Source organism: Mirounga angustirostris, unplaced genomic scaffold (genome assembly GCF_029215605.1).
Source record: "Mirounga angustirostris isolate CCGP_5_RB_7025 unplaced genomic scaffold, mMirAng1.0.hap1 SCAF_10, whole genome shotgun sequence".
In the NCBI taxonomy this organism is placed as follows: Eukaryota; Metazoa; Chordata; class Mammalia; order Carnivora; family Phocidae; genus Mirounga; species Mirounga angustirostris.
Genome location: NW_026991718.1, coordinates 65250410 through 65277267, shown reverse-complemented (window position 1 = coordinate 65277267; position 26858 = coordinate 65250410). Strand labels below are relative to the sequence as shown.

The window sequence follows — 26858 nt, the reverse complement described above, 5'->3', positions numbered from 1 at the left end:
TATATTAATACCTGTAACTCTAAGAGTGTTAAACACAGTGTGAAGTTCTGTATTTATATTTGTCTCCCTGTACCCCATCTTATTCTAGAAAGGATTTAAGGCAGTTTACATAAATACATTGAAAGAAGATAAAAAAGTGTTAAAAATAAATGGATACCCCTTCTTCCTTATTTGCACAAAGATATCTGTGTGTACTAACGATGGTCCTGCTACAAAGATCAAGAACATAATGAGAAAACCCCTGAGTGGTATCTTGGGAAAGGGACCATTGAGTTATAAAACTGGGAAATTCTGGACAAGTTGGTGACCCTAAGTGAGACTGCTCCCAGCCTCCTTAAATAAGCAAATAATTGACAGGAAAAACAAGACCAAAAAAATAGCTTTAAAGTAGCAGCCCATAGTAGTGGGATCAGAGTTGGGGACTTGGGTTCAAATCCAAGTTTTGCCCATGATAGATTTGAGTCAATTTTTTAAAAACCCGTGGGCCTCTGTTTCCTCATCCAAAAAATGGGGATAATACTAGTAACAACTTCATAGAGTTGTAGGAGGATTAAATCTACCTACAGAGTGCTTAGAATAAGTTACGGGACAGTCAGCACTCAATAAATATTAGCTATTATTACAATATACTGTGTATGTGTACCAGGGAATACAAAGCAGTTTGTATACATCTTTTAAAATTCTCATGATAGGCTTATAATCTCATTTTCACAGATAAAGAATTTGGGCTTGAGAGAGTTTAAAGTGGAGATGTAAACAGAAAAGATAAAGTCACAGGTGGTATTCATACACTAAGCACATGGAGGGGGGCTCTGTTCATTTGCTGCAGGTGAGCCCCAGACCCTGCTCTTGGCTCCTGCAGCCTGCGCTGAGGGAGGGGTGCTAGTACCGTGAGTCATACCGTCCACAAGGTGAAAACTTACTCATTGCTCAGGTGAAGGCGAATGACTCCCAGTGCTAAGATGAGAGAGAAATTTCCTGAGAATCTTCCTAGAGAGAACTCTGACATGAGATCAGAAGTCCTCAAAAGGCATGGAGTGAGCAATTACTCATCAGGTTCTCTTTCACGAAGCCCCTTGATGCAGGCTCATGGCAATGTGGCCACAAAGGTTCTTCCAAAGGCCAAATTGTCTGGCGGTGCTTAGAGCTCTCTGCTGACCTGAGGTAGATTCCAGAAGACTGAGAGAATACCCTATTCTTCAGGCCATCCTCCTTAAAGAATGTTGTCAACCAAACCTTTCTTAAAAATTAAGCAGGGAAGTGAGCTCGATATTGTACTTCCTATGTATACCCAGAGTCCAGCTTCCTTAAATATCTATTAAATACAAAAAGTCAGCCAATCTGGAAACTGGATTGTTGTTTTCTTATGGAAGCTCAGGATCTTGGTTTGGATGCATTTCTGAATTCCAGGCACAGGGGTCAACATTGCAAGTTGTAAAATTTAGTGTCTGCTTCAGTGCCTCGACAAGGAGACAGCCGAGGCCCTTAAGTTCTTTGCCACAGAGATGAGCCCTTGTAACTTTATCCAGAAAAATACTTGAGGCAGATATATAAGCAAGTAAGCATCCAGAAGAGCAAGGTAAAACATCTTAGTAAAGCAGCCAAAAATGTTTAACCTTGAATCATGAAACTTCTTGGTGTATATTTCAAGGTAACTGAGAGCACATATACTAGATACTGGATGAGTTAACTTACTGGGTGGGATTATTGACCATAAACTGGCTGGTTGTTGGGGAGCATCAACCAGCAATGATGATTCCTTTCTGGCGGTCACTTTATCCAGCTCATCCAAAAATTGTATCACGCAATTAAGGTATAAATTTTAGACTGGGTAGCAGAGCAGAAACCATATTTACCCTGCTCTGCTTTTCTATTTGATACCGAGTTCCTAACTTTGGGCTCTCAAAGGAGAGTTCAGGAGCCAGTGAAGAAGGAGCCTCCAGGTGACTGGGGGTTTATATTGATTGCATGGCCAACTCCTGTCCCCCAGACTCAGAGGAAGACGGTCAGGGATGCTCTGCATTTTGTGTCAGTGTCAAAAGATTCACACACACACACACACACACACACGCCCTTGCCAAGGTCAAAGCAGACAACAGGTGGTGCACGGTGGACAGGAAGCATGCCTGCACCACACAGATGCGGCCTGTAGTGCCTGGGCTTACAGCTTATCAGGAGAGAGATTGGCATGCACTTGTAGGTGAATGTCCAGCCAGACAAGAGCCTCTATTTCCATGGGAGTAACGGACTGTGCTTTTTAAAGGATCTTAAAGACCACGCTGCAGTTTGAGACCAAGGGAGCCTTGAGAATTTGTGCCATTGCCCCAATGGCAGCCATATTCTTGCCACCTTCTTGATTTTTACAGTGCCTGCTCACTACCAATATTCTTATTTTCTTAGTCTTTTACTTTAAATTGATTTTAATACAGCTCTTTTTTTACTTTTCCTCACTATAAGCAATAATATCTGTGAAATCATGGCTTTACTATTTTGTTTATAGATTTTTTACTCATTAAAATACTATTGAGGGCGCCTGGGTGGCTAAGATGGTTAAGCGTCTGCCTTTGGCTCAGGTCATGATCCCAGGGTCCTGGGATCGAGTCCCACATCGGGCTCCCAGCTCAGTGGGGAGCCTGCTTCTCCCTCTGACCCTCTCCCCTCTCATGCTGTTTCTCTCTCGCTCGCTCTCTAAAAAATAAATAAAAAAAAAATCTTTAAAAAAAATTACTATTGAAATAAAAAACTTTCTCCATGTAGTATCCTCCCCTCCCCCTCATCAGTGGTGCCTTTGCCTGTCACGCTTTTGACAGCACTGTAACAGAAGTCTGCTATGTACCATCAAACTTCCAAAGAGATGTTGGCATTCATTCCAGCTCTCAGTGGAAAAACAGGCTGAATGTATGGCGTCAGAAGAACAAAAGCCTGGTTGAAGTGTTGTTAACAACCCCAGATCCAGCTGAAGTTCTCCAGTCTGTGAAGGGAGGGCCATGCGGGGAAAACCTCCAAGAGGCTCTTTTGCCCTCCGCCCAGCCTTGGTGCATCCTCACCCTGAGGCAGGCAAGGGGGCTGTTGAGTTCAGAAGAACCTTTGCCGAGCTCAGAACCACAAGAGGTTCTCAGAGTAGCCTTGTCTTTGGTGTTTGCAGAGGCGGGCTGCCAGGCCCCCTGTGACAGGGGCGCCCTCTTGGATACACGGAGGTAGGAGAGAGGCCAGCGTGAGGTAGGAGACCCAGGGATTAAGATATGTAGGGGATGAGGGCGCCTGGGTGGCTCAGTCGTTAAGCGTCTGCCTTCGGCTCAGGTCATGATCCCAAGGTCCTGGGATCGAGCCCCACATCAGGCTCCCTGCTCGTTGGGAAGCCAGCTTCTGCCTCTCCCACTCCCCCTGCTTGTGTTCCTGCTCTCGCTATCTCTCTCTCTGTCAAATAAATAAATAAAATCTTAAAAAAAAAAAAAAAAGATATGTAGGGGATGAGGAGAGGATTAAAAGTAATTGGAATGTAAACAGTTTTCTGATCCAGCTTCCCCTTCATTAGTCAGTACCTTACTGTTGGTCCTCTGAGCATTTGCTTAGAAGGTAGGGGAAAGAGTGAAGGAACAGGGACAGAAAGGGCGTGGGGAAAGGATGAAACAGGAGGAAGAAGGCAGAGTGGGCAGAGGACATTTAGGTATACTTTGTCCCCCCTGATCCCCCCCTGAAAGAACCCTTGGCTTTCTCCTCTACCTTCAGGCCCTTGGCCTCAAAAATGGAAACAAAATACACTTGAAAGGAGCACATTCAAGCAAAGCAATGTTATTATGTTTTTGCTCTTGATCTGGACATGAAATGATATGTACGGATGGCTTCATTCTTGTAAGAATTTCTTGATGTAAATGAGCCTCCTTCCACATTTTCACTTTTTGAGTAACAATGACTCTTGAATTCACTTCCATGGAAATACAGTGATTTCCCATTTTACTCAAACAGCCAAACAGCTTTCTAAACAAATTTAGCAAGAGAATTAATCATGGCCATGTCCCAATTTCCATGACATAATACTGATATTCTGTGTTTCTTAAACATAAAAGTTAAAATTCAGAAATTGCTATTCACTAGCTTTTAGGCCATTTATAAAGCATACGTACTTAGTCTGCTACCTATGAAGATGGCTAGTGCCCCTCCTGTAGACTTCCAAATGGCAATTTCCAAGTTGTTGTATGTAAACACTCTTAAGATTTGCATGTATTTGCATCTTCTAATAACTATTAATTACTAAACATCAAGAGAGATGGAACAGTTTACATTAAGAAAAACACTAAGCTCAGGGAAAAAAAGCAATTTATTAGAGAGAGACAGGATTAATCAGTTCTTTTACATCTTTCTAGTTGAACTTGAGCTAATTTAGACCTTTGGCTTCCAGTGAAAACAATGAAGCCCACTGTGGATTGAGGGTGAGCCAGCTTTGGGGATGGGTCATGCTCACATCAGCATGAATCTGCAGGGTCAGAGCTGATGGTTGGGGCTTTCTGGCCTATGCCCAAGTCTTAGTCAAACAAAATGGCCTTCAGACGCCAGGAGGATCATTCCTCAATCAAAGGAATAGTAGAATTTCATTTACACCAATGACTTTTACATTTTTGTGAGTTTAAATGGATTTTTGCTGATTGGTGAGTCTGCAAACAAACTCTTGCCAAGAACACATGATGATATAAACCAACAAGTTAATTTGTCCAGGATCCCTTATCTATAGTTCTGAAAGCCAAAACACCAGGAATGCCAAAATATTTTTTTTTTGAGAACAACTTTTTTTTTTAAGTGTGATAAACATTTTAACCATTTTTAAAATTTTAATTCCATTATAGTTAACATACAATGTTACATTAGTTTCAGGTGTACAATATAGTGATTCAGCAATTCTGTACATTCCTCAGTGCTCGTAGTGATAAGTGTATTCTTAATCTCCTTCCCATATTTCACCCATGCCCCCACCCACCTCCCCTCTGGTAACCATCAGTTCTCTATAGTTAAGTCTGTTTTTTGGTTTGTATTATTTTTTTCTTTGTTTTGTTTCTTAAATTCCACACGTTTGTGAAATCATGTTGTATTTGTCTTTCTCTGACTCATTTCACTTAGCATTATATTCTCTAGATCCATTCATGTTGCAAATGGCAAGACTTCATTCCTTTTTATGGCTGAAAAATACTCCATATTATATGTATACCACTTGTTTATCCATTCATCTATCATTGGATACTAGGCCTGCTTCCATAATTTAGCTATTGTAAATAATGCAGTAAACACAGAGGTCCATATATCTTTTTGAATTAGTGTTTTTGTTTTCTTTGGGTAAATACCCAGTAGTGGGATTACTGGAACATATGGTAGTTCTATTTTTAATTGTTTGAGGAACCTCCATACTGTTTCCACAGTGACTGCCTCAGTTTGCATTCTCACCAAAAGCACACAAAGGTTCCTTTTTCTCCACATCCTCCCCAGTGTTTTAGCCATTCTGACAGGTGTGAGGTGATATCTCATTGTGGTTTTGATTTGCATTTCCCTGATGATGAGTGATGTTGAGCATCTTTTCATGTGTCTGTTGGCCATCTGTATGTCTTTGGAGAAATGTCTATTCATGTCTTCTGCCTATTTTTTAATTAGATTATCTGGGTTTTTGGTGTTATGTAAGTTTTTTATTTATTTTGGAGACTAACCCTTTATCAGATATATCATTTACAAATATCTTCTCCCATTCAGTAGCTTGTCTTTTAGTTTTGTTGGTTGTTTCCTTTGCTGTGCAGAAGAAGCTCTTTATTTTGATGAAGTCCCAATAGTTGATTTTTGGTTTTGTTTCCCTTCCCGTAAAAGACTTACCTAGAAAAATGTTACTATGGCCAATGTCAGAAATTACTACCTATGCTCTCTTCTAGGATTTTTAGAGTTTCAGGTCTCACATTTAGCTCCTTAATCCATTTTGAGTTTATTTTTTCGTATGATGTAAGAAAGTTGTCCAGTTTCATTCTTTTGCATGTAGCTGTCCAGTTTTCCCAGCAGCATTTATTGAAGAGACTTTTTCCCATTGCATATTCTTGCCTCCTTTGTCAAAGATTAATTGATCATATAATCATGGGTTTATTTCTGGGTTCTCTATTCTGTCCTTTGATCTATGTGTCCATTTTTGTGCCATTACCATACTATTTTGATTACTACAGCTTTGTAGTGAAACTTGAAATCTAGGATTGTGATACCTCCTATTTTGTTCTTTTTCAAGGTTGCTTTGGCTATTCAGGGTCTTTTGTGGTTCCATACAAATTTTAGTATTTTTTGTCCTAGTTCTGTGAAAAATGTTGTTAGTATTTTTTATTGCAATTGCATTAAATCTATAGGTTGCTTTGGGTAGTATGGACATTTTAACTATTCTTTCAATCCATGAGCATGAAATATCTTTACATTTGTATTGTCTTCAATTTCTTTCATCAGTGTTTCATAGTTTTCAGAGTACGGTTAATTCACCTTAAGTCTATTCGTAGGTATTTTACTAGTTCTGGTGCATTTGTAAATAGGATTGTTTTATTAGTTTCACTTTCTGCTGCTTCATTAATAGTGTACAGAAATGCAATGGATTTCTGTGTATTGGTTTTGTATTCTGTGACCCTCCTGAATTCATTTATCAGCTCTAGTAGTTTTTTGGTGGACTCTTCAGGGTTTTCTCTCTATAGTATCATGTCATCTGCAATTAGTGAAAGTTTTGTTTCTTTCTTACCAGTTGGATGCCTTTGATTTCTTTTTGTTGTCTGGTTGCTGTTGCTAGGACTTCCAGTACTATGTTGAATAAAAGTGGTGAGAGTGAACATTCTTGTTCCCAGTCTTTATGGGGAGAGCTCTCATTTTTTCACCACTGAGTATGATCTTAGCTGTAAGTTTTTCATAGATGGCTTTTATTATGTTGAGGTATGTTCCCTCTAGACCTACTTTGTTGAGGGTTTTTACCATGAATGGATGTTGTACTTTGTCAAATGCTTTTTTTTGCATCTATTGAAATAATCATATGGTTTTTATCCTTTCTCTTGTTGATGTGATGTATCACATTGATTGATTTGCAAGTATTGAACCACTCTTGCATCCCAGGAATAAATCCCACTTGATCATGGTGAATGATTTTTTTTTAAAGTATTGTTGGATTTGATTTGCTAATATTTTGTTGAGGATTTTTGCATCTATGTTCATCAAGGCTATTGGCCTCTAGGATTTTGTTTTGTTTTGTTTTTTTGTGGTGTCTTTATCTGGTTTTTGTATCAACGAAATGCTGGCTTATAGAATGAATTTTTTTCAATTTTTTGGAATAGTTTGAGAAGAATAGGTATTAGCTCTTCTTTAAATGTTTGGTAGAGGACACCCGGGTCGCTCAGATGGTTAAGCGTCTGCCTTTGGCTCAGGTCATGGTCCCAGGGTGCTGGGATCGAGTCCCACATCAGGCTCCCTGCTCACTGCAGAGCCTGCTTCTCCCTCTCCTTTTATTGCTCCTCCTGCTTGTGCTCTCTCGCTCTCTCTGTCAAATAAATAAATAAAATCTTTAAAAAATATGTATATAAATATATAAATGTTTGGTAGAATTAACCTGTGAAGCTGTCTGGTCCTGGACTTTTCTTTGTTAGGAGTTTTTTGATTACTGATTCAATTTCCTTGCTGATAATCGATCTGTTCAAATTTTCTATTTCTTCCTGATTCAGTTTAGGGAAGTTATATGTTTCTAGGAATTTATCCATTTCTTCTAGGTTGTCCAATTTGTCTAATTATTTTGGCATATAATTTTTCATAATCTTACAGTTTTTTATACTTCTGTGGTGTCATTTGTTATTTCTGTTCTTTCATTTATGATTTTGTTTGAGTCCTCTCTATCCTTTTTGGGGGGAGAAGGGGAGACTGGCTAAAAGTTTATCAGTTTTTTGCTCTTTTTAAGGAACCAGCTCCTAGTTTCATTGATTTGTTCTATTATTTTTTTAGTTTGTTTCATTTATTTCTGCTTTAGTCGTTATTTCCTTCCTTCTACTGGTTTTGGGTTTTGTTTGTTATTCTTTTTCTAGGTCCTTTAGGTGTAAGATTAGGTTGTTTATTTGAGATTTTTCTTGCTTTTTGAGGTAGTCCTATATTGCTGTAAACTTCCCTCTTAGAACAGCTTTTGCTGCATCCCAAAGATTTTGGATTGTTGTATTTTCATTTTCATTTATCTCCATGTATGTTTTAATTTCCTCTTTGATTTTTTAGTTGACGCATTCATTTTTTAGTAGCATGTTATTTAATCTCCATGTATTTGTGTTCTTTCTAGATTTTTTCTTTTGGTTAATTTCTAGTTTCATAGAGTTGTGGTCAGAAAAGATGCATGGTATGACTTTGATCTTTTTGAATTTGTTGAGACTTGTTTGTGACCTAATATGTGATCTATTCTGGAGAATGTTCCATGTGCACTTGAAAAGAATGTGTATTCTACTGTTTTAGGATTGGAATGTTCTGAGTATTATATGTTAGATCCATCTGGTCCAATGTGTCATTCAAAGCCACTGTTTCCTTGTTGATTTTCTGTTTGGATGGTCTATCCATTGATTGTAAGTGGGGTGTTAAAGTCCACTCCTGTTATTGTATTACTATTTTTTTTTTTTTTTTTTAGATTTTATTCATTTGCTAGAGAGAGCATAGGCAAGAGAGAGGGAGCGAGAGTACAAGCAGGGGATGCTGCAGGCAGAGGGAGAAGCAGGCTCCTTGCTGAGCAAGGAGCCAGATGCGGGACTCGATCCCAGGACCCTGGGATCATGACCTGAGCTGAAGGCAGCCGCTTAACCAACTGAGCCACCCAGGCGTCCCTATTGTATTACTATTGATTACTTCCTTGATGTTTAGTATTAGCTGCTTTATGTATTTGCGTGCTGCCATGTTGGGTGCAGAAATATTTATAATTGTTACATCTTGTTGGATTGTTTCCTTAATGACTAAATAGTGTCCTTCTTTGTCTCTTGTTACAGTCTTTGTTTTAAAGTCTATTTTGTCCAATGTAAGTTTTGCTATCCCAGCTGTCTTTTCACTTCCATTTGCATGATAAATGCTTTTCCATTCCTTCACTTTCAATCTGCATGTGTCTTTAGGTTTGAAACAAGTCTCTTATAGGCAGTATAAAGATGCGTCACCCTGTCTTTTTTTTTACATTTTTAAATTTAAATTCAATTAATTAACATATAATGTATTATTGGTTTCAGAGGTATAGGCCTATGATTCATCAGTCTTATATAATACCCAGTGCTCATTACATTACATGCTCTCCTTAATGTCCATCACCCAGCTACCCCATCCCTCTACCCCTCTCCCCTCCAGCAACCCTCAGTTTGTTTCCTATGGCTAAATTCTCTTATGGTTTGTCTCCTTCTCTGGTTTCATCTTGTTTTATTTTTTCCTCTCGTCCCCTGTGACCCTATGGCTTTTGATTGCAGTGTTTAGTCCCTTTACATTCAAAGTAATTATTGATAGGTGTGTACTTATTGCCATTTTGTTACTTGTTTTATGGTGGGTTTTGTAATTCTCTGTTCCTTTCACTTGCTCTCTTGTCTCAAGAGTTTGTTGGCTTTCTTTAGTGATATACTTGGATTCCTTTCTCTTTATTTTTGCCTATCAATTACTGGTTTTTTATTTGTGGTTACCATTAGGTTTTATATAAAATCTTATGCACAGAGCAGTCTATATTAAGTTGATGGTCACCTAAATTTGAACCCATTCTTTACTCCTCTCCTCCCTCCCAGGTTTTAAGTATATGGTTTCATGGTTTCATACTTTACATCCTTTTATTTTGTGAATCCTTTGACTGATTTTTGTAGATATAGTTATTTTTTGTTTCCTATTTTTCTCACTCCTACTTATGGTCTTTCCTTTCCCCTCAAAGAGTTTCCTTTAACATTTCTTGTAGGTCTGGTTTAGTGGTCATGAATTCCTTTAAGTTTTGTTTGTCTGGGAAACTCTTTATCTCTCCTTCTATTCTGAAAAATAGCTTTGCTGGATAGAATATTCTTGGCTGTAGGTTTTTTTCCTTTAGCACTTTGAATATATCATGCCACTCTCTTCTGGCCTGCAAAGTTTCTGCTGAAAAATGAGCTTATAATCTTATGGGGGTTCCCTTATAACTGTTTTTCTTTTCTCTTGCTACTTTTAAAATCCTCTCTTTATCACTACTTTTCACCACTTTAATTACTAGATGTCTTGGTGTGGACCTCCTTGGGTTGATTTTGTTGGGGGCTCTGTGTGCCTCCTGGATCTGGATTTCTGTTTCTTTCCCCAAATTCAGGACATTTTCATCTATTATTTCTTCAAATAAATTTTCTGTCTCCTTTTCTCTCTCCTTCTGGGATCCCTATAATGCAAAATGTTATTACTACACTTGATGGTGTCCCTAGTAATGTTATTATTACACTTGATGGAGTTCTCTAACTCTACTTTTCACTTTTTATTATTATTTTCTTCTCTCTCCCATTCAGCTTGATTGCTTTCCATTACTCTGTCCTCCAGGTCACTGATCATTCTTCTGCCTCCTCTAGTCTACTGCTTATTCTATCTAGTGTATTTTTAATTTCGGTTATTGAGTTCTTCACCTCTGATTGGTTCTTTTTTTGTTTTTATCTCTAAGGGTCTCACTGAGGTCCTCCATTCTTTTCTTAAGTCCAGTGAGTATCTTTGTGACATTTACTTTAAATTCTCTATCAAGAATATTACTTATCTCCATTTCATTTAGTTCTTTGTGATTTTGTTCTGTTCTTTCATTTGGGACATATTCCTCCATCTTCTCATTTTGTCTAACTCTCTGTATCTGTTTCTCTGTGTTAGGAAAGTCAGCTATGTCTCCTGTTCTTGAAAGTGGTGGCCTTACAAAGAAGAGGTCCTGTGGTACCCTACATGTAGGGCAATGTCACCTGTTTACCAGAATGGGACTTCAGGGGCATCTCCCATGTGTGTTGTATGTGCCCCACTGTCGTGGCTGAGCCACTTTTGCCTTCAGTCTAGTCATCTGAAATGGGTCTCTTTGCCTGTTGAAGGCAGTGTTTGGTCCCTTGTATTGTTAGTGGGCCTGTCTGAGTCCACCTTGGGCTTGAGTTGCATCAGAACAGGCATTTGCCAGAGATGCAGTAGCACTGAACTGCAGGAGAACATGGGGGTGGATTGTGTGTTGTTAGCAAGGTTTGCATAGGTCTGCTGTGGAAGGGACCTGGAGCCCAGGCTTGTCCGCAAGGGAACACAAAGGTGCAGCATAGTATTAACAAGTTAGGTAGGAGTGTTGGTGCTGCTGTGCTGGTCCCTGCAGGTGTCCATGTGTCTAGTGTAGGGGTGGGGAGGGAAATGGTACCTGCCAGCTCCTGTGTTGCTGGAGAAGTCTCCCAATGATCCCTGCCCCTCCAGCATACTCTGAGATTAGGAAACAAATTTCCTTCTTGTAGACTCCAGGCATTTTTCAAACTGCTGCCTTTATGCTATATCTCCACAGAGCTGTTTGTTGTTCTCTTTAAGGGTGGGGACTCAGTTTCTTCTCACTCTCTTGGCTCTCCCAGAGCTGATTTTTAAAGTTCCAGGTTTTAGGCCTCACTGTTTTGTTTTGTTTTGTTTTTTTTAAGATTTTATTTATTTATTTGACAGAGAGATAGCGAGAGCAGGAATACAAGCAGGTAGAGTGGGAGAGGGAGAAGCAGGCTTCCTGCCGAGCAGGGGGCCCAATGTGGGACTTGATCCCAGGACCCTGGGATCATGACCTGAGCCGAAGGCAGACGCTTAACGACTGAGCCACCCAGGCACCCTAGGCCTCACTGGTTTTAAGGACTCACAAAATTCAGGCCCTCTGCTTTTCAAAGCCAAATGTTATGGGGTTCTATCTTCCCTGAGTGGGCTCCCTGGTATGAGAGTGTGTTTTTCTCTTCTCTGAACTTACAGCATCTCTCCCTCCCCTGGACAGTCCTTTGGGTCCATTTAGTTCTCAACTCTATGTCCACCCTTCCTATCCTCTTCAATGTAGCCTCTTATCTATCTTTAGCTGTGGAGAGTTTGTTCTGCCAGTCTTTGGGTCCTTTTCTGGGTTACTTACACTGATGTGAGTATTATCTAGTTGTGTCTGTGGGTCAGAGTGAGCTTGGGATCTTCCTACTCTGCCACCTTCCCCATTTTAACCATTTCTAAGTGGATCAGTGGCATCAGTTAAGTCCATTCACATTGTTGTACAACTATAAAGACCATCATCTTCAAAACAGTTTTCATCTTCCCAAACTGAAACTTCATACCCATTAAACAGTTAACTCTCCTTTCCCCTCTTCTTCCGGCCCCTGGCAGCTACCATTCTACTTTCCATTTCTATGAATTTGCGTATTTCATTTACCTCATATAAGTGAAGTCATACAGGATTTGCTCTTTTATGACTGGTTTGTTTCTCTTAGCATAATGTCTTCAGGATTCATCCATGTAGTAGCATGTGCCAGAATTTCCTTCCTTTTTAAGGCTGAATAATATTCCATTGTATATACCACATTTTGTTTATCCATTCATCTGTGATGGATACTTGGGTTGCTTCTACCTTTTGGCTATTGTGAATAATGCTTCTGTGAACACAGGTGTACAAGTACCCCTTTGAGACCCTACATTCAATTTCTTTGGATATATATCTAGAAGTGGAATTATTGGATCATATGGTATTTCTATTTTTAATTTTCTTGAGAAACTGCCATACTGTTTTCTATAGCAGCTGCACTATTTTACATTCATATCAGCATTGCACAGGGTTCCGATTTCTCCACATCCTTGCCAAGTCTTTCTTTTTTTTAACAGCAGCCATTCTGATAGGTGCAGAGTGGCATGTCATTATGGTTTTGATTTGCATTTCCTTAATGATTAGTGATGTTGAGCATTTTTCATAAGCCTGTTGGCCATTTGTGTATCTTTGGAGAAATTTTTATTCAAGTCCTTTGCCTATTTTAAAATCAGGTTGTTTGTTTTTTTGTTGCCACATCTTAAGAGTTCTTTATAAATTCTGAATATTAACCCCTTATCAGATATGTGGTTTGCAAATATTTTTTCCCATTCCATAAGTTGCCTTTTTGCTATGTTGATTGTGTCCCGTGATACACAGAAGTTTTGAATTTTGATGTAGTCTAATTTATTTTTTTGTTGTTACCTGTGCCTTTGGTATCATATCCAAAAAAATCATTGCCAAAAATACTGTATCATAAAGTTTTCCCCCTATATTTTCTTATAATATTTTGTAGTTTTAGCTTTTCTGTTTAGGTCTTTGATTCATTTTGAGTTAATTTGTGTAAATGGTGTAGGGTAAGGGTCCAACTTCATTGTTTCCCCCCAAAGTATTTTTAATAACTAATTTGGTAGTGAAACTTGACCTGAACTTACATGATGCTGTTTATCTTCATATATGTGAATATTCTTACACATCACTGCAGAAGTATTTGATTTCAAGGTGCTGCTCCAGACCCCATTTGGACATGAGTCCGAAATCCAAAATGTTCTGAATTCCACAATGCAACTGACCCCAAGTAATTGGATCATATGTTATTTCTAAGGACTCTCAGATATATGGGATGGTGGAACCCCCAACATACTTTGCAGTGAAAAATTCTGGAATTTGCGAGCTGGTAGAGACATTGGATATCAGCATGTAGAACTCTTACTCTATGGATAAATACAATGAGGTCAGGCCATGGGCATCCAGCTAATTGTAGGATTTGGGTTTTAACTTCTATCTCACTTCAAACTTAACAAGGCATTTTGAGTTGGATCATTTTTAAAACAAATTTATGATCTGCATAAAATAATGAAGCTTAAATGACTTACAACGGTAACAAAAAAGCCAAAACTAATTCTTAAAGCAAGGCAACCAACACGAATTACATCAATGGTAATAAATACGTGGAGTTAGTGGGTGTAAATGATTATGTCTGGAGGAATATGGTAATTAAGATGTATTATATATGTTCTCATTCAATAAACATTAAGTGTCTACTAAGTATCAGATACACGCCTAGGAACAGGATAAGCTCTTCTAAAAAGCATGTTTTAGGCAGCTTATTGGAGTTTTTTGTGTATTTACTTTAACTTCAAACACATATTTGTTGAATTGTGCTTCTGTCTAATGTACTATATAAACTTCGAATCCAGAGATATCTTGTATTCGGTCAAGCAGCATTTCCTCAGCATTAAGCAAGAGTAGGAGGCTGAAGTCCCCAGGATACAAGATGCCCCTTCTTAGACTTTTCACCATCTCTGCTGCCCCATTGCTGGCCTGAACCCCTGTCTCTCACATAGGTGTCTGCCGTTGCTTTATACCTTGTGTCCCTGCTTCAAACGTTATTCTCAGAATAGCAGCTAGAGGATCGTTCAAAATTTACGTGAGCCAAATCACATTATTCTTTTCCCCAAATAAAGAATCAAAGTCCCCAGGATGGCCTGCTAACTCCTTCCCCTCATGCCTTCCTCCTGCGCTGCCTTCTGCTCTGACTCCCACTGTCTCCTGTGACCTCTGTGCCCCCAGGCTGCTCCCTCTCCCTACCCTCACCCAGCAGGACTGCTGCCCTCCTCCTCTGCAGGACTTTGCTCAAATGAACCTGTCCTGATGCCTTATTTAAAATTGAAACCCACTCTGCCTCTACTACCCCAGGCACTCCCCATCCCCTTCTGCCGCATCTACTTCTCACCTCATAACAAACAATATGATTTGCTTTTTATTATGCTTACGGCTGTTGTCTGTGCAAGCAGGAATCTCTTTGTTCACTGACGCCTCTCAAGGGCTTAAAACATTGCCCGGCACCTGCAGGTGCCTTGGAAACAGCTGTTGCTGAAGGAATCAAGAGTGTGTGAAGAGGAATGGGAGTGACTGGGGCGCAGAGCCTTGGGGAGGAGCACAAGTGACAAGGACACAGAAGTGGACACACAGCTTGGTTCCTTTCTTTGTGTCCTGCTGTGTTCAAGCTTAAGCCCTGAAGACCAGTGATAGGAGGTCAGAGAAAGGTTTAGGGAGATGTGTATCATGGCTGTCATCTCAGATAGGTCACCCTGTTCTGGAGCACAGAGCGGCTTGTGGGGGACAGGATGGGAGGGGGGAATCTAGGTTATTCTTCCCCACTATTTATTCTTCCTAATGCCGTTTTCTTTCCTCAGAGTACCCTGAGGATCATGGGGTTAAGTTGTTCTCAGTCATTGGGTGATTCTGTCCACGGAGGACAGTTGGCATTTGGAGACGTTCTTGATTGTCACAACTGTGGAGTGCTACTGGCCTGTCTCCGGAGGGCCCAGGACAGTGCTGAGCCTCTTACAGTGTCACCTTGCTGCGATCACCCCCACAAGGAAGAACTATCCAGCACTCAATGTTAACAGGGCTATGGCCGAGCAAACCTGGTATAGAATACTCAAAAGACTAACTCAAATCTGAGAACACCCTTGTTTACAATCGAAACAAAGCACGCCCCTTCTATTGTTCTCCTGGTTCCTCGGCTGGCTTCCTTACTTTCCTCTGTCACCTCTCCCCCGGTCTGCCCCCCATTGTCCTTGGGGCCCTGCCACCTTCTCCACAGTTGTTCTGCTGAGAAAGTGGTGGTGCTGCCGGGGACCAAGCGTGAGCAGGAGGTGGGGATGGCGAAGTAGCTGCCAACGGACATGGGTGGCATGTTTGTTCAGACTCGCGGTGGAATGTGGTGTCAGACAGGCAGAAGCTGACCGTCTGGTTCCTTCTGAGAGTCGTTCCCCTCGAAACACTCTTCCTGAGCATGTCTTAGATAAAAACTGGCCTAGGTGTTTCTTTGTTGGGTGGGCTTGGTCATGTGGCTCTGTCTTCTGAGGTCCTGTGAAGCTGTGTGGATGCTTCAGAGTTCCTGTGGCCACAGGATTTGGGAGCCTGAGGAATGAACGTTGAAGTAGCCAAGGATTTGGTCAAGAGTAACTTTCATTATGAATTCCGTTAGAATTCTCAGGCAGAGAGCCCTTGTAGACATGAGCAGCAGGCTGTGGGCCTTTGGTGGGGCAGGCCAGTTGCAGGCTAATGTAAGACTAGCCCCTGCCCAGCCTGTGGGAGGCCTGACCACTCCTGCTATAGCTCCTGGGGCCCACTCTGCCAAGCCCTCTGCATGCAGGATCCCATTTAATCCTTAACTGCTGGGGTCCCCAGGCACAGCATCCCCCAGGGCATGAGATCTGTGTGGTCCCTGGGTCTCCTGCCCAGAAGGGCCCTGCACTTGGTGAGTGCTTTGCTGTGGCCACCTTGAAATTCTTAATCATTTTTTAACCAAGGGTCCCACATTTCCATTTTGTATTGAGCTCTGCAAATCGTAAGGCCAGGCTTGCACCTGGTCATCTGTGCTCATGAATCCCTGGAGAGACTCTCTCCCTCTTGTTTTCTACAGATTCCCAAACTCTGCCTTCAGCACCACCCTAAGGACATCAGAACTGCTGGGAGGGCCAGGAGTCCGTGGCCTATTCCAGACCCACTCAGTGGCCTTAGTCACCCCCTCCTGAGGGGGGGGTCAAGGGGCCTCCAAGGTCCCTGCTGGCATTTCCACATCCTCTCCTTACATTTCCTCTTCTGTCTGAGTGAACTCTGTCTTGTGAGTGCTTTTTTTTTTTTTTTTATTACCTTTTACCTCTTTACCAAGGGTGCTCCTTAGTATGGCATCTTTAATAAGGTTAGGTTTATAGGAAAAAGCCATCACCGTATCTTGTTTAATTTTTGGTACCTTTGGGAGAAGGGCATTACCTTTGTGGGGAGAAGGTTCCAGACTTGGACTGCCCGAATCCTCATTCTGTTGTCGCTTGCTCACTCTGGAACTTCGGGCAATTAAATGTACACTGTCGGCACTGCAATTTCCTCATTTATTTGATTGATATTTACTGGTCCCATTTAGGGCCTGGTGCTGTCCATAGGGCCTCCTCCTGAGCCATTGTGAGCATTCCTGTAAGCTCATGTGAGCGTACATGTAAGGTTCTGGGCCCAGGGCTGGGTAATGTCGGTGGGGATCATTCCTGCCCATTTACACAGCTGGCTTGTTTGACTTGGACTTCTCAGTGATGCACTTTTTTTTTTTGCTTTCCACTCTTCAGAACTTGGGCTCTCTAATCTGCTAGGGCAGTTTTCCAACCTGTGGCTAAAGAACCATTGCATTAGAATCAGCTGGTGGTGCAGCCTGGAAATCTGAATTTTCAACAACGTGACTGATAAGTCTGATAAGACACAGTAGCTTGGGAACAGCTTGGTGGTGGTTCTCAAAAAGTGGTTCTCAGCCCTGGGAGCTAAAAATACCTATGTCTAGCCCCACTCAGACTGAGAGGAGTTTCTGGTTGGGGTTCAGGCCCCCATATTTTTAAAAACACTTTTCAGGCAGATTATGATGCACCAGAGGATTGGAGTATCTTCTCTTGGCCCTTTGCTGTATATCAGGCAAAGCACTGAATTCAAGAACACTAATATGTACTACACACACACACACACACACACACACACACACACACACCATCTTCCCTTCTCGGGCCAAATAGTTGGGGGGAAAGACCATTTTATTCCACATATAGTTTGTTCTGTCTTTGTGTGTTGAACCATAGCCTTTCCTTCTAAGGCTCTGTGGTGCCAGCACATCAAAACAACAAACAACAACAACACGTAAATTGTAACACAAGGAGGTAACTAAGAGACTCCAGGGAAGGTGTATGCAGCGACTTCTTCATCGCTCCTGGTGTTAACCCTGCTTGGGGCTGGAACCTGACTGCATATACAACAAGGGTGCTTTCCACTGAGACCAATAAAAACTTGCTGGTTAAGATAATAACAATTCATATTTATTAATTTCCTAAGTGCCAGAACGTGGGTCAAGTGTTTAAATATGTAATTGTATTGATTCCTTATAACAGCGAGTGCCAGTATTCTCTCCACTTCACAGACAGGGAAACTGAAGATTTAAAAGACTGAAAAGCTTGCCATATCACAGCTGGGAGGCTCTGGGGCTGGCATATAAGTCCAGTCCATGTACTTAACCATTCAGTGAGCCAATGAAAAATAAGCAGTGTCCCTTAGGTCTGTGTTGATATTCAATACTCATGGATGAGATCTACTGATACCCTGGTTTCAGGACATACACCAAAAGGATTAGAAAGATGCTGTTTACCACTCTCTGGTCTGAATACAAAACGCAGCAAGGGGCTGGTGAGATTTTGGTCTTTGCCTTAGCCGATTTTTAAGTGGGTGGTTGCTCTTTACTGCCATCTGCTGGCTATCTGGACCAAGCACAGGCCAGAGCCCCACATTTCTCATAGAGGAGTGTCTGAGAAGGCCACCTCTCCAATTCAGGAAAATGCCTTCAGCTCATATTGTCTCTGAAACATGCACTTACCCAGAAGAAAAGAGCACTTCTCTGGTTTTAAATAATTAGGATGATTTTTCCTGGCATTCTCTTTATTTTTGGTGGACTTCTAACCATATTCCAAATAATACCTTATGTTTTTTGGACTCCCACAGCAGAAGACAAAAAGCAAAGACAGCTTAATAATTTCCCAATGCAGTGGCCACCTTGGCCAGTCTGGCTAGGAAACCACTATTACACTACTGTTCTCTGCATCTGTGTCAGAGAAGTTAAAACCAAGTCTCAACAGACAGGAGAAGGGCGATGCTGGGAGAACCCTGCAGATCCACATGCACTAAGGTCTCTCCAGAATGTACCCAGAAGAGACCCTGCCATTCTCTTCACCAGTGTCGCATGAAGAACAGCAGTTAGGTTTGAAATGATGAAAACAGGATGTTATTAGGAAACCTGAATACAGTTCTGTCCACTGAGGTGTTTTCAGGACGTGATTCCTATTTTAAAGTTACCTTGGAAGTCAGAGTGGCCCAGTGTCCTATCTGTCTTTTTAGGTAGACCCCTGGGATTGACTTGTCTGATGTGACAAAACACAATTTATCTGTTGGAATCAATGAGTATTTGCAGAGAGCCTGAGTTGGTCTCTGAGAGAAAATGTTCACATCTCATTAAGTTTATGTTGTAAACAATGAAAATATAACAACTCCTTCCCTCCTCCTCTCTCCTTTCCCCTCTGCCCATCTTTAGTCAGAAATAATCCATATCATTTTACTCTATTGCCTCTGCCTTCTCTAAAGCCTCTCCACTTTGGATTTCCATAGCATTTCCATACTTCAGTGGAAATCTGCTATGAAACACACATCGCGAGGGGCTGAGGGAAAACAGGAGTGGGGTCCTCAAACTTGGCCTCTTGGTCTCTTGTTTTCTGGCCCTCTCCATGCCAAAACCCTTAGGCCCTATGGAGGAATGCAAGAACTCTCAGGACACAGTCTGAAAACACAGCGTGTGCTGTGTAACTTGACTGGCTCATCAGTCTTCACTGAGTTGGAAACTTTTTCTTTGTTCCTAAACCTCTTTAAAAAAGACAAAGCAAACTTTTTAAAAAATGTTAACATTTGGCAATTCCAGGTGGCGGATTGTTTGGTATAATATTCTTGTACCCTGCTGAATTTGTTCCCCAAAATGAGCAGGTAAAAAAAATAGTAGGGGTGGTGGGGAGAAAAAAATGTTTGCATACTGGACCAAATACAATGCCAGATCTTGGGGAGAAATTTCAGTTTTCAAGCCATTTAGCCTCATATAGCAGAACCTGCTGTTGGAGGCTGTGGGGAAGGGCCGGCATGCTCATGCTTAGCGGGCAGCCATAGGTACCAGGCCTGCTTGGGAAGGGTGCTCTTGAAGACAATCAGTGGAATTATGAAGGGACTGTGGTTGGAGTATTTCAATGACAGTTAAACTATGTAACACATTGCTGAGATCTGTGTGTATATCTGTATGTGTATATCATTTTTATTGAGATATAATTGACATGCATTTCAGGTGTACATAGTGATTCGATATTTGTATATGTTGCAGAATGATCACCACAATAAGTCTAGTTAACACCTACTACCACATAGCTCTACCTTTTTTCTTTTAATGAGAACTTTTAAGATCTACTCTCTTAGCAACTTAAAATATACAATATAGTATTATGAACCTATAGTCTTCATGCTGTTCATTACATCCCCAGGACTTACTGATTTTATAACTATGTTTGTATCCTTTGACCACCTTCACCTCTTTTGCCTATCTCCCAACCACCTATCTGGGCAACCGCCGATCTGTTCCTTGTATCAGTGAATTCAGGGGTTTTTTGTTTGTTTGCTGCTTGTTTGTTTTTTAGGTTCCCATATAACTGAATTTGTATAATATGTATCTTCTTTTTTAAAAAAAGCATTTATTTATTGAGAGAGAGCTAGGGGGAGAGGGAGAGGAAGAGAGAAACTCCAGCAGACTCCATGCTGAGTTCGGAGCCCAACACGGGGCTCAATCTCAGGACCCTGAGATCACGACCTGAGCTGAGACCAAGAGTCGGATGCTTAACTGACTGTACCACCCAGGTGCCCCTCTATCTGACTTACTTCACTTAGTATAATGCTCTCAAGGTCCACCCATGTTGTCCCAAATGGCAGGATTTCCTTTTCTATGGCTGAATAATATTCCATTGTGTGTGTGTGCGCCACATTTTCTTTATTCGTTCATCCATTGATAAACACGTAGCCCAAACATGGAATCAGCCTCTTGTGAATAATGCTGCAGTGAACATGGGGTTTCATTTTCCTTTTGAATTAGTGTTTTGTTTTCTTTGGGTAAATATCTGTATGTGGAATTGCTTGATCATATGTTAGTTGTTTTTTTAATTTTTGAGAAACCTCTATGTTGCTTACCACAGTGGCTATACCAATTTACATTCCCAGCAGCAGTTTTCTCCATATCCTCACCAACACATGTTATTTCTTATCTTTTTTAATGATAGCCATTGTGCAGTGTCATTGTGGTTTGGTTTTGCATTTCCCTGATCATTAATGATGTTGAGCACCTTTTCATGTACCTGTTGGCTATCTGTATGTCTTCTTTGGAGAAATGTCTACTCAGATTCTCTGCCCACTTTTATTTATTTTTATTTATTTAATTTTTTAATAATTTAAAAAAATTTTTTATTTGAGAGAGAGAGCGTGAGTGGGGGTAGGGGCAGAGGGAGAGGGAGAAACAGACTCTCTGCTGAGCAGGGAGCCTGATGACGTGGGGCTTGATCCAAGGACCCTGGGATCATGACCTGAACTGAAGGCAGACACTTAACCGACTGAGCCACCCAGGCGCTCCTCTCTGCCCATTCTTTTTTAAATTTTTTATTGTTATGTTAATCACCATACATTGCATCATTAGTTTTTGATGTAGTGTTCCATGATTCATTGTTTGTGCATAACACCCAGTGCTCCATTCAGTACATGCACTCTTTAATACCCATCACTAGGCTAACCCATCCTCCCAGCCCCCTCCCCTCTAGAACCCTCAGTTTGTTTTTCAGAGTCCATCGTCTCTCATGGTTCGTCTCCCCCCTGATTCCCCCCCCTTCATTTTTCCCTTGCTGCTATCTTCTTTTTATTAACATATAATGTATTATTTGTTTCAGAGGTACAGGTCTGTGATTCAACAGTCTTACAAGTCACAAGCGCTCACCATAGCGCATACCCTCCCCAATGTCTATCACCCAGCCACTCTATCCCTCCCCCCCCCACTCCAGCAACCCTCAGTTTGTTTCCTGAGATTAAGATCTCACTGATATGAGGAATTCCATTTGTTTTTTATTTCTCTTTTGATTTCTTCTTTGATCCATTGGTTGTTCAGTAATGTGTTGTTTAATCTTCACATACATGTGGATTTTCCAGTTTTGTTCTTGTCATTGATTTCTAGTTTCATACCATTGTGGTCAGAAAATATGCCTAATAAGATTTCCATCTTCTTAAATTTATTCACTTCTTTTGTGGCCTAACATATGATCTTAGAGAATGTTTCATGTGTACTTGAGAAGAATGTGTACTATGTTGCTTTTGGATGGGATGTTCTTTAAATGTCTTATAAGTCCATCGGGTCTAATGTGTCATTTAAAGCCAATGTTTCCTTATTGATTTAATGTCTGGATGATCTATGCACTGATGAAAGTAGGGTATTAAAGTCCACTACTGTATTGTATGGCTGTCCATTTCTCCCTTTAGGCCTGTTAATATTTGCTTTAAAGACCTAGATTCTCATATGATGTATGTGTAAACATTTACAAATATATCCTTTTGCTGGATTGACACCTTTGTTATATAATAACCTTCTTGTCTCTTATTACAGTCTTTATTTTCAAGGTTATTTTGTATAGGTATCCTAGATTTCTTTTGGTTTCTGTTTGCATGGAATACCATTTTCTATCCCTTTACTTTTAGTCTTTGTGTGTCCTTACATCTGAAGTGAGTCTGTTGTAGCAACATAGATAGGTCTTTTTTTTTTTTTTTTATCCGTCAGCCACCCTATGTCTCTGGATTGGAGAATTTTGTCCATTTACATTTAAAGTAATTACTGATAGATATTACTTACTCTTGTTAATTGTTTTCTGGCTATTTTGTAATTCCTTTGTTCTTCTCTTGCTCTCTTCCTTTGTGATTTGATGATTTTCTGCAGTGTAGTGGTATGCTCAGATTCCTTTATCTTTACTGTATCTATTATAGTTTTGCTTTGTGGTTACCATGAGGCTTTCCTAAACCAACTTACAACAGTCTTTTTTAAGTCAATAATAGTTTCAGTTTGAATGCCTTCTAAAGCTTTACGTTTTACTGCCCCCTCCCATGTTTTGTTTTTGATGTCACAACTTACCTCTTTTTCTTTTGTCCATTAACAAATTATTGTAGTTATAGTTGTTTTACTACTTTTGTCTTTTAACTTTTCCTACTTTTATATGTAATTAACCCACCACCTGTACAACATTAAATTATTCTGAATTTTACTCTATATTTATTGTGACCAGTGAGATTTATACTTTCATATCTTTTCCTATTATTGATGGGTACCCTTTTATCTCAACTTAAAGAAGTCCCTGAAACATTTCTTGTCAGGCTCTTCTAATGGAGATGAAGTCTTCTAGCTTTTTATTGTCTGGAAAAGTCTTCCCCTCTCCTTTAATTCTGAAGGATGACTTTGTCAGGTAGAGTATTTTTAGTTGGCACTTTTTTTCTTCAGCAAGTTAAATATATTGTGCCATTCCCTGCAGAGTTTCTGGCCTGCAAAGTTTCTGCTGGAAAATCTGCTTATAGTCTTAATAGGACTTCCCTTATATAAAACAAATTGTTTTTCTCTTGCCGCTTTTAAGGTTCTCTCCTTGTCTTTAACTTTTGACACTTTAATTATAGTATGTCTTGGTCTGGGTTTCTTTGGGTCATCTTACCTAGAACTCTCTGTGCTTCCTGGATCTGGATGTCTGTTTCCTTCCCCATGTTAGGGAAATTTTTAGCCATTATTTCTGCAAATGAGTTTTCTGCCCCTTTGTCTCCCTGTTCTTCTGGGACCCTTATAATACCAATGTTATTCTACTTGGGGTTGCTTCATAAATCTCTTAAGCTGTCTTCTCTCTTTCATTCTTTTTTCTTTTTTCTGCTCTGATTGGGTGAGTTCCACTGCCCTCTGTTGGAGTTTACTGAACTTTTTCCTTCTTTATCTAGTATCCTGTTGAACTCCTCTAGTGTATTATTTGGTTCAGTTATTGTTTTCATCTCTGATTTCTGTTTAGTACTTTCTTATATTTTTTATTTCTTTGTTGACATTTTCACTTTGTTCATGCTTTGTTCCCCTGAGCTCAGTGAGTATCTGTAGGACTGTTATTTTGAACTCTTTATCAGGTAAATGACTTATTTCCAATTAATTGCGGTCTTTTTCTGAGATTTTATCTTGTTCTTTCATTTGGAACATATTCTTTTGTTTGCTCATTTTTTTCTTGACTCTCTTTGTTGGTTTCTCTACATTAAACAGCCCCCTCTCCCGGTCTTAAAGAGATGGCCTCATGTAGATGAATCTTATTGTTCAACCCTTCCCCTAGCTCTTGGTTGTCCATCAAACCTTTATGATTGTATAAACAGCCTACTTGGTTCTTTGTCATTCCCAGTAATTGAGGGTGTACCAAGACCTGTCAGTGTCCCAAAGGGGAGGATCTTAGCACCTATATTCATTCTGATTGGAAGCCAGACCTCAGATAGTAGCTTTTAAAATATGTACATACACCTCTTTCAGGGAAAGAGCAGGAGATGGGCATTTCTGTTTGTTCCCTCTGCACTGAGGCCTGGGGTAATAGCTAGTTAAGAATTATTTGTTGGTTTGCTTACCATGCCATTGAACCTGTGCACTCAAGCTCTGATGGCCTTCAGAACCAGGCTATCAAGAGGTGTATCCTCTCGGGGCCAGCCACAAAAGCTGGGTGCCAGACCTGAGCATAAGCTCCTTTCTTGGAGACACTGATGACCTGGGGCAGGACAAAGGGAGAGTGCAAAATGGTACCCAAGGGTCTCCCTGGTCTCTGGAGTGGACAGCTGCCAACCCCTAGATATGTATTTATTTAGAGGTTGGCCCCTTAGGCCACAGTTATGAAGGTGAATTAATAGGCCTCTTCCATAGAGAGCCTGGGCATCTCAGGCTGCTCTGTCTCTGCTGTGCCTTAGGGGGTAGCTGATTAAGAACGGTTTCTCCATTTGTTACAGTCCTGTTGGATCCGTGAATGTAGGCACTGCTGGCCTCCCAAGCCAGGAGGTCAAGGGGTGACTCTTGGGTAGTAGCCACATGAACCTTGGTGCCCCTTGTGTGTACAGGCTTCTTTCCAGGAGATGGCAGCAAGCTGGAGCAGGCAGAGGGAAAGTGCAAGCGTAGCCCCCTCGGGCCTCCTCAGTCTTTGGAGAGTATTTCAGTGGGCCTCAAGATGTGTATTAGATCAGATGCTTGCCCTTCAGACTGAAACGTTAAGCAAAGAGTCCTCTTTCACAGAACAACTGGGCATTTCAGCTTCCTTTGCACCGGGCGCTGGAGGATAGCCATAGTGAACCCACTATTTTTTAACTTGTTATACCCTTGTGGATCTCATGGATACAAGCCCTGATGGCTTTCACAGCTAGGTATTTGGGGGGCTCATCTCTCAGGTGCAGGTCTTAAACACTGGGGTGTCAGATGTGGGCTTCAAAACTTTCACTCCTCGAAAAGAAGCTCAGAGTTGTGAGTTTCCTCCCAATTGTGGGTTGCTGCCCAAGGGTGGGATTTATAGCAAGATTGTGTCTCAGCCTCCCCTACTCAAAAAATACGAGTTGTTTTTTTTTTCTTGTTTGCCTGGTATGTAGGAATTGTTCAGCTACTTTTGGACTTCTTTCAGGGGAACTTGTTCCATATGTAGCTGTAGATTAGGTGTGTCCATGGGAGGAATGAATTCAGGATCCTCCTACATCCCCATCTTGACCTAGAATCTTGTATATATCGTTTTAATTTTTTTTTTTTTTTTGGTGTGTAAATATCTGTTTGCAAATGTCTTCCTCCTCCTTAGAATGTAAATAAACTCCCAAAAGGGCATGAGCCTTATTCACTATCCAAGCTCTAGTCTTGGGCACATAGTAGGTACTTAATAAAAAATGTTTGAATAAATGAATAAATCCCTCCTTCTTTGTTTTCATTGAGGGTAGGGATATTATTGTTTATTTCTTGGTATTTCCAAGGACACAAGAAATGTTTGTGATTCTGATGTCTTAGTTTATTTGGCCATTTTTATTGAGCATATATTATATGCCAGACACTGGGCTAGGTATTGAGGATACAACAGTGTATACAACTGAGAAAATTATTGTATGCACAGACATTAGTGAGAGGAAATGGACAACAAATGTAATAAAAAGTAAATTATTTGATGTTTTTTGCTGATGTTGGAATAGAATTAATATTCCTGGAGTGCCTGGGTGGCTCAGTGAGTTAAGCATCTGGCTTGGCCTCAGGTCATGATTTTGGGGTCCTGGGATGGAGCTCCACATAGGGCTCCCTGCTCAGTGGGGAGCTTGCTTCTCCCTCTCCCTCTCCCTCTCCCTCTGCCCTCCACTTGTGCTTGCTCTCGCTCTCTCTCTCTCAAATAAAACATTTTCTTAAAGAGTTAATATTCCTCTGTACTTCCTGTTTCTGAAGAACAAAGTGTTGAACCTCTTCTGTAATAAAATCATAAGTGATCAAAGCCTGTAACAAATTTAATCCTGTCCTGAAAGAAACAGGAATATGTTAACTAGCAAATGGTAACTAAACATCTGGAAAAGTGTGAGAAAGAGAGAAGGACAAGAAAGGGATAGAGCAAAAGATTGTTGCTACAAAGCAGAGTTTCCTCCACAGCTGAGCTGCCTGCCCTGTCATTCTGCAATCTTATTCTGGCTGCTTTCACCACGTATCTGTCCTTCCCAACCTTGAAAGCCCATCATGATGTTTGCTGGCAGAATTTTGAGTGACTAACCCTGAAGTAGCCATTGCCAAGGTATCTTTCCTTACTACTCAAAGCAGGAATAATAAATCGGCCTATGTACTATCTCCTTCCATTTCAAGACACATAGAGTGAATTCAGAGCAAGGAGTGAAGACAGTTACTGCCTGTGTGCCTTAAAAAAAGACTTTTTTTTTTTTTTTTGTAAATGAATGCTTCCTCTCATTGGATCCTTTTAAGACCACCGTGAGTTTATTAAGGTGAGGGTTATAGTTAACATCTCCATATACCCCCAATTAACCCTTCTTTTGTCCCAGCATCCCATTTGGCTTAGCATTTGTCCTGGATTTTTTTTTATAGACTTAATTTTTTTAGAGAAGTTTTAGGTTCAAAGCAAAATTGAATGGAAGGTATGGAGATTTCTCCTAGACCCCCTGCCACTGCATATGCACAGCCTTCCTGACTATCAACATCCCCCACCAGGGTGGTACAGTTGTTACAGCAGGTGAAGCTACA

The 26858-nt window shown here is 40.7% G+C and overlaps 1 protein-coding gene across 1 annotated transcript in view; it reads left to right on the top strand.

The window, feature by feature from the left end:
- The window catches only part of EML6 (EMAP like 6), a 266233-nt gene that overhangs the window by 127739 nt on the left and 111636 nt on the right, over positions 1–26858 (top strand). The window lies entirely within an intron of this gene.